The following is a 9,486-nucleotide window of genomic DNA, read 5'->3' on the forward strand; positions in this document are numbered from 1 at the left end:
CTTTAAATATTCAACACCATCTTTGATTACCTGCTTACCATAAATTGTACCATCAGCTTGAACTTCATCTTTAATTTAAATAAAATATCTTTAAATTATTTTATATAAATAAATATTAAGTAAAACGATATTGTTATTCTTGTTACCATATGTCACGTTACATTTTCCACTTCCTACAATTGATAGAAGTAGAACTTTACCATCGATTTTGTAATTGCCCAACATAATCATGTTTTTCATATAACCTTGGATTCTGATACTCCAATTTTCCGGAGAAGATAGATTTCCTCTAGAAAATATAATTTAATACAAGTCAGATTCAAATTTATCAGTATATATTTATATAAGATCTTACGTGATTGACTTCATTTTAAAATTGGAGAGTCCTAAAAGATCCATGTCGTAAAAATCTATAGCTAAACTCACTGGACTATTTTTATTTCTTTCGCCGATGCTCATCTTTTTAATCAGCATCGGGTCTATGTCTTTCACGTTTAAGCTTTCTTCTCCATTGTCGTCTAGCTCTTTAATGACTTGTGTAATTGCTTCTTCTATACATCTGTTTCGTTTTAAATCGGTAGTTGCTGACACTTTGCACCGTTTCCAAGTTTCAGCTGGAAGTATAGTAAAACACATTATAATATATACTGTAATAATTTAAATACTATACATACATCAGGGGTAGTGGTTAGAGAAACCGTATATTAATATTTTAACTTAGAACCAACTTTAGTTTTCCGAACTTTAAGGATATCTTCGTTTTTTTTTCATCAAACAGACGTATATTATAAATTAAAAAAATAATAATAATTAAATGGCCGCCTCTAGAGCTTAAGCAGTAGCCGATCATTTTGATGTGATTTTTAAAGACTTTTTCGTACATTTCGGGCGGTATCTCAGCTATAATATAGCAGATGTTGGTTTTTAGGTGCTTTTTCGTGTTTGCCGGTGTAGACACGACCCTTAGCGTAACTCCACAAAAAAATCAAACAACGTTAAATCGCATGATCTCGGCGGCCAGTTGACGTCACCAAAACGTGGGAACTTTTCACGCAAAACATCCAACTTTGCACCCGATGTGTTGCATCAATATATTCAACTTCGTACTAAAAATAATCGGTTATCATGCGCGTATAGCGCGCGCCATTAATTGTTACGGTCGTACGTTCATAATTTTCAAAAAAGTAAGGCCCAATGACGCCACCTGACAACAAGGCGCGTCACTTCTTGGGCATGTAATGCTCTTTCATGAATCATATGATGATTTTTATTGTGCCATATTTGTAAATTTTGGTTATTAACATATCAAGAAAAGAATAAATATGCCCCATCAAAGAGAAAAATTTTCTTTGAAAAATCAGCAACAAATTCCTGCTGTTGTAGGTGAGAGTCTAGATGCAAAATGCGCATAAAAACTGTGATATTTTAATTTTTTGAATATTGCTAATGATAACATGCCATGATGATGCACAGATGTTACCATATCTCCAACACTTCCAGTCTATTACATTTTCAGAATTGTTATATCTGTAAAACAATTTAACAAGTTTAACGCGTTGAGCGGTGATTTAGCAATTCATTTCGTAAATGTGTTGTTAAAAACATTTGACACTTTTAACATGTATAGTTATTGACAGCTGTCTGATTTACAGTGTTTCCAATATAGAAAACTTTAATTGGATCAACCTTTACATAATGGATTGTTTTTTAGTGGCATCACTTATGCTGAACTGATTTTTTTAATTATTTGTAAATGTTGCTATCAAATTAAGTATTGTATGGTGTATTATATTTTTTGTGTTATAAAAAACTCATTTAATTTATTTTAAAATAGTACACATAGAAATAGACTATTATTTAAATTTAATAAATACCATTTTCTGAAAAACCATTGATAATTTTTTGCAGCAATTATTGTATAGGATTTTTAAGTTTTAAATGTATTTTTAATGTACTTTGTAGCATACTCATTCGTAAAAATGCAATAATCTAATCGATAATCAGCGTCATATTAAATCAAATTGTGCAATAACAATGGATAGCAAATTAAAATCTATGATTAATATAATTGCTATACACTAATTAAAGATTTTAAATCAGAGTTTAATTCTACATATACTTTGAGCAACCTTATACTTTATAATACAGAGTTTATATTATTATATATTTTATCATTAGTGTCGTTACAATTCAATACGTACATATTGATAAGTACAATTTCAGTAATTTTAGATTATTCTGATTCTAGTTAATACAAGATAAACGTTAAACGATAAACGTGTTTAATAATAATCAACTAATACACAATAATTGTGATTATCGTAAATTTATTTATTTATCTGTAAATGTAATTTAAATTATATATCATTAAATAACATACAAAATATGCTGTAGAGTTAAATATAATTTTTTTCATAAAATTTTTAAACAAGTAAACAGTTTTTTACGTCAATTTGTATAATTTATAATTTGTACTTAGCTACTGCTTTGGGTCTTGAGATACTAATCTCTTTTTTTCTTATATATGATAAAACTTCATAGTAATGACATCATAAGCAATGTTTAAATAACATAATTTTCAAAACCATTAGTGTATCGGGGTACCAGCAGAACTTGGTTTGCAGAAGATTTTAGAGAAGGTTATTTACTGTGTAATTTGCAATGCTTAACTAAACCAGTGACTTTAAAATATCAATTTATAAATTGTTGTTTTAATACTAATAATAGTTTCAAAACTTGATTTAAGAACATATAATATTGAAATATAAATATTATTCAGATTAACTTACGTAGAATCACTCCAAATGCCAAATTCAATGAATGGATTGTAAATACAAAAAGCACTGAATACTTCATTCTCTCTTATAGTTTAATCAACAAGGTAAAATCGGGGTCAAAACGATCGTCGTCAGCAAATCGCGATAAACTAGTAAACATAAAATCGCGATACTTGCTCTTTTATATACTTACGCTGATTTTTCTGGTTCGGAATTTTTACTGTTTTTTTCATCACAGTGGGTGCTTTACAGGAAAAAGGCTTATTTATTAAGAAAACCTGTACATATAATAATACGCATGTATGCTACTAATTTACGATTCAATATTTTTCCTGCTCCCGAAAGAGGATTGGTAACTATTTTTGTATTTCTGTTATTTTGGTAGTGAACTTGATTTGTTGATTAATGAAATTTACCTGTTCCGAATATGTTGTAAAAATGAAAAAAACATGAATGTTTTTTTCATTTTTACAACATATTTGGATATATAATGCTATATATTATTTTTATCCTAAATTTTATTTCTCTCATCTTGTCCTTTTAAAATTAGGAATTAAAAAGGTAGTCTTATTAAATTTTCTTTAATATTAAATTATTATATTTATAATAAAATTATTTATCGGTGACCAAGTATGGCTTAAGTTCTTTATCATGCACGTTATATCTTCTTGCTATAATTTACATCATTTTTCCTGCTTATATTCTCCTTGACACAAACTGAAACATGTTGACGATTGTTTCAGTTTTCTACAGAAGAAAACAATTATTCTCGAGAGATATTCAAAAAGTTAAGTTGAATAATTATTAAGCATAGCCAATATGAAACTAAATGTACAATATATGGTGAGCTGGATAACGAGTTTTCAATGTCAAGTTTTGCGCTTGTTCTCTTTTTCAGCACATATTGTGGGCAGAACTATAATTTACGAATATTTTGCTAAGCGCTACAAAAAATATAGTTTTAGACACTTTTCTATTTTTTAAATGAGTTCATCGGTGAGCCAGAATAGCTTATAATATATTTTTCATTATGCACGTTATATATTTTTGCTTTAATTTACAACATTCTGCCTGCTTATATTTCTGCCTGAAAAAGAAACATGTTAGCCAAAATTTCAGTGGCATTTGCTTGTATATATATTTACAAAAGATATAGAATATTTAGATATTTCTAAAACATAAAATACTGCAATGGAATTTGTTTTATAAGCAAAGCCAATATGAAACTTAATGTATATGGTGAGCTGGGTATTTATTATTTTTGGGTTTATTTATTCCAACGTCATAGTAATCTCTCGCCGGCTTTCTTTTTTGGCACCCAGTGCAAGCATAGTAACGATAAAACCAAATTTCAGTAACCAATATATAAAATACAGTTTTAAACATATTGTTTATAACCTTCATCGATCGTTGGTTAATTCGATTGGAATGGTTACATTTTCAAGAAATATTGAAGATTAATGTTTTAGCATGTGTCTATAAGTTAGAAAATAACATATTAGCAATGTATTTCAATAAATATTTAATAAAAAATAAAGATGTACATAAATTTAATACTAGAAATACAGAATATTTATGGATAGTTAGGTATAAAAAAACGAGTACGGCTAGGGGAATTATGTACAGAGGTGTGAATTTGTATATTAATATTCAAAGGACGATTCGCAAATATAAAACTATAACGGGTAAAAACACTTTCGTGCAATAAGAAATAAATTAAATTATTAAGCATTTTTTTTATTTTCTGTTTATGTTATATTATATATTATATATATATATATGTTTAATTAAAATTTGTTTGGGATAAAAATTAGCTATAAGCTAAGCTCAAAAAATTATTTAAATAAATAATATTCTTAAATATAATAATTCATATTTGTACACGAGTTACATCATCCGCTGGCTGGACCGATGATTACTTCACTAGAAATATTATTTAATTATAATGGAAAATAAATACGGAAAATTTTCAATTAAATAAAATGATAACTCTTTTTATATTCTATTGTATTTTTTTAAATATCATTTAGTAAATTCGAGTAACGGTTTAATTGGCAGTTCTTTAAAAGTTTTTGATTTTATATGTAAAAAAGTATGTCGTAATTAAAAAGATATTTAGATTAAGTTATATATGCAGTTTAATATTAAGTGAGATTAAATTATATTATAGTTACGACAAATTATTAATTATTTTTGCGTTCAGAATAATCTACATATTATATATATTTATATAATAGTAAATTTAGGTTAAAAATATTACGTAATGACTTTATCAATAAGCCATGTCAGATTTTAATATACTAAATTGCTAAGCCTTTTAATTTTAATTTGGAATCTTTTAAGTTATTTATTATAAAATTGTTAAAAACCACTGGTACAAATGTAACCATTAGTTAATTTGATTCTGAACTTAACATCAATTTGTTATTTACTTAGAAACGTAGCGTTGCGTTTAATTATTGCATTAAAATATTGCGTATGAATTAATTGATTGTATTGTAAGTTTACAAATAATATTATTAACTGCTCATTGTTTTTGTAGAATGTTATCGTTTTACAGAATATTGAAGGGTAAACAAAAAGGATAAATTATAAATGCTCCTAAATTTATTATAATTAAAAAACACTATTTATGATTTAATTGTTAGTATTTTTCCTGTTCACGGAAACCGGACAAATATATTGTTAATACAGACGTGAAACAAGTTTATGTGTACTTTGTGCGAGATCTGGTGCTCAAACTATTTTTGTATTCAGTAAAAATATTCTCAATAAGGTTAAAATCGTTTAAAACGCGTTTGGTGACAGTTACGTAATTTAATAATTGCCAGGCGAATAGCAAAAATGTCGTTGGTGATTAGCAAAATCTGTGCCAAGGTACAATAGTATAAATCAAACAGGTAAGTTCAAGTTTGCTAGGAATCTATTATATTGAATTCTCACAAGATTCATTGTGTACAAAATCGTCGCATGAAAATAATTTGAATACTAATAACACGAGTGCAACAGAAACGTTTGAGAAGCGCCTCATGTTTATTTGATCAGGATGGCATCTTACGTGTTACTATGATCTAAGATTAAATATATGTTGTTAAATAAATATGTAGAATATATTAGTCTTTATTGTGCCATAAAAATAAAAATACTGTTAATTTATTATATTTAATTATTTTTCATAAAATAAATACCATTATTTCCATTAACCTTGTATAAAACACGAGTACGGGTTTCACGAGATTTTTCCTTTTAAAAGGTTTTAACTTGAATATTTTTGCTACTTTTACCATCATGAATATATTCTCATGTAGTGGCTGCAAATAACGAGAAGCACGTTTATTTGTTTTTTTAAATAAAGAACACATGTCAACTACTTTTTGTATTAACTTTAAATGACATTGAAATGCTTGGATGTAACTTTGCGTTCACTTCCTTGAAGTAAAAAGACGAAGAGTATGCATTATTAGTATAATATTTAAGACCCGGGTTAGTAACATACGGTTTGCAGTCCTTTTCCTTTGTATAAATTGTCAAAAAAATAAAGAATATGGTGATGTTTTCTTTAGATAATACGGAAATTTCTTATCAATTTGTATTGCTTGGCCTTATTAAAAAAATTAGTTAATATATTTTATGACAAGCTTAGAAATATAATATCCAAATATTTCACACTGTACAAATAGAAAAACATTTTGATAGTTTAATAGATTTTCTTAAATTTTGTACTGCGTATATAAACAAACCTTGTGAGATATTCTCTGTAAACTGAAATAGACCATTATTAGAGATTATCCGTAAGATAAGGAAAATCTAGGTAAACCTAATCTGTGATGATTGATTGAGCTCTAGTTATTCTTTCAAATAAGATTATCTATATACAATTTTAATGAAAGTTTTAAAAATAATGTGATTCCTAGATATTTTTCAGTATTTGGTAAATCGATAGTCTTGTTAAACATTTAAATTAAAATCAAACACTCTTTTTTCTTCTTCAGTGCTTTTTGTGGAATTTACAGTGACTAGCCATTTGTCGAACTATTTTTCAATAATTTCGTTAATTTTAATAATATTACACGCGGCCTACCATAATGATGTCTTTGAAAAGTATTTAATTTGAAAGGACTTTTAGGACTTTTTTTTAAATGAGGAAATATATACTATTATTGTAACTTATGCTGTAAAAATACATTATAACATATGGTACAAAAATAATATGTATATGTAAAAACGACGTACTTTTTTTTTATTAAAGGTTCCTTATACCATATTTGTATACAATAACATTATATCGTATATCAATGGCAAATTTTTTTTACTCAACCATGCAAAAATGTATGCATAATCTATTTCTTAAAAAAGTAAAATAATGTTGATGATATTTATGTAATTTATGGCAAATTAAATATATGGTAATTATGTAATAACAAAAAACTCTACAATACACAATACAAAAGATTTTTATATTATTCTAGCACTCGTATTCATTTTTTCCGGGTATTTACGCAATGTAGTAAAATGCAGAATAAATTATCAATTTTTCCTATAATTTATACACAAAAATAATAAATAAATTTAATTTATATTTTGTTATTGACTTTTATACGACAGCTATTTTAAATCTTAATAATATTAATGATATGTTAGGTTTTTCTCTTTATAAAAGAAATATAAAATGAAAAAATTTTTTTAAGTTGTCATATGCTTTATAGCAAAAAATATAACTGTGTATATAAGTCCTATAGTAACACCTAACGAAAAATTTGTAATTATCAAATAAATAATTAAATTCTTAGAAAAAGTACTAACTAGATAAAATATAAATCATTGCCAAATATTTTTGTGATACAAATTTGTGTGTTTTTAATATTCATTATCGTACCATAATATGTTGATATCTCTTTGTATGTATATTTTTTTTCAACGAAATTATAATCAATAAAGTAAATATTAAATATATACAAAGTACATCAATGGAATGAGAAGTATGAGCGCGGTATTCATAACTTGCGAACTAGTTGACAAAGACTGCAGTAATTTAACTAAGTCGACTGTTCATCCGGTGCCTTGTACTGAAAGTTCGTGACGACAAAGCCTTAATGTCCTAGCGAGATGCTTTAGTATCGATTGGCTAGTTCTACTTTTTTATATACTTATTTTTTTTACATCCACAATCGATTGTGACATTAAAAGGAAAGCGCCAGGTTAACCGAAGAAATTGCTTAGGCGCAAAGTATACATTTAATTCAATCAGAAGTCAATTTTCACCCAAAAACTGTGCCGGTTACGTGAAATTATTTTGTAGATAAACAACTAGAAGAGAATAAATGTGGACAATATCGATTTTTCATTGTGTTCGTACGAGAATTTACGACTTTGATGATCCAATAATGACAGTTTGTGTATAACCTGCGTGATGCAGAAATAGCAGGGGAGAGTTGGTATTAATTACTTTATTTTATCCATTCATTTTCGGTTGATTTACTAGTTTAAGTTTTAGAACTATGCATTGAAATTTATAATTTTTAATGGTCAAAAATCAGACTGATTTTTTAATTCCGATACCATACTCATATAATGTGATTTGGCTTAAGATTCACCTATATCATGTATTTATATATCATATTATGTAAATTGTGTGATCAATGGATTATGAGTTGTACATGGAACTAATCATTTTCATATTAAACTACTTACAACCATTTGTAAAAAATATAAATGCCTAATTTTCAATAATCATTGATTGAAGAATTGCAATGTCAGGGAAATTAAAAATTGATAGAGATTTCTATATACTGTTGTGTGGAATAAAACACCAACTTAACTATGCAACAAAAATTCTTATATCGACTACGTGATACTTTACAAGGACAGCAGGAAACAAGTTTCTGGAAGCAGTATTCTAGAAGCAGTTTTTTACTGAAATAATGAATATAACGAAAAAAGGCAAAGAAAATAAAAATCGATAAAGCACTTTATAAAGGAAGTTTTTTGCCACCTGATAAATATTTAAAATACAATTTTTGTGTGGTTTTGTTTTGATGCTTGTTAGGACTTTTTTTGTGGCTCGTCTTAAAAATCCGCTAATGATTTTTAAATATCTTAAGATTCAAGTCTACGAGCTTAGAAGTAAAATTTAGACCATTTAGCTCGATAAATCGTTTTTATAACTTCTCTTCATTAATGTAGTAATATTCGATATTAAAATTGATTTCCGAATATTTACATTTTTTTTGTGCGAAAGAAGCAAAATTAAAATTTAATCAACAATCAGACAGTAACTATTATGTAATTTTACCATAATGAGAATAATCTTGTATAAATAGTGAACTTATAAATATTCATAAGCAATTGTTATATCGTAACTGTTTCAATATTAGTTTAAAAAATAAAGAGCACAAAAACCTTTGACAAGCTACACAAAAAACTATTATAGTAATGCCATTGCTGAATATTTAACTGATAATAAGCTGAACTTACAAATATATATTTTTCGTTTCATAAGCTTGGTTGAAAATACTATGTTTAATATACTTAGTGTCTAATATATAATATCAACATATTATGTAGAGGTTATTTAGAGAGCATTCTATGGATGTCATAAATTACGCCTCATTATGCATGTGAACGCATATTTGTATGTTCGCATGTGGTTTTAACCGGTTTTTGCGACTTTAATCGCATCAACCTCGACGCGTCTCATCGTTGACAGTCT

General features: G+C 26.9%; 1 long non-coding RNA gene across 1 annotated transcript; it reads right to left on the minus strand.

Annotated features, from left to right (window-relative positions):
• Positions 1-148: 148 nt before the first annotated feature.
• Positions 149-2,928, minus strand: LOC148236921 (uncharacterized). The gene is made up of 3 exons (XR_015808949.1): positions 2,790-2,928; positions 356-614; positions 149-289 (listed from the first exon to the last, which is right to left on the minus strand). It is a non-coding gene; the product is annotated as an uncharacterized LOC148236921 (long non-coding RNA).
• Positions 2,929-9,486: the final 6,558 nt, after the last annotated feature.

This window comes from Plectrocnemia conspersa, unplaced genomic scaffold, assembly GCF_051122295.1.
Source record: "Plectrocnemia conspersa isolate PC_06_02 unplaced genomic scaffold, ASM5112229v1 ptg000003l, whole genome shotgun sequence".
Lineage (NCBI taxonomy): Eukaryota > Metazoa > Arthropoda > Insecta > Trichoptera > Polycentropodidae > Plectrocnemia > Plectrocnemia conspersa.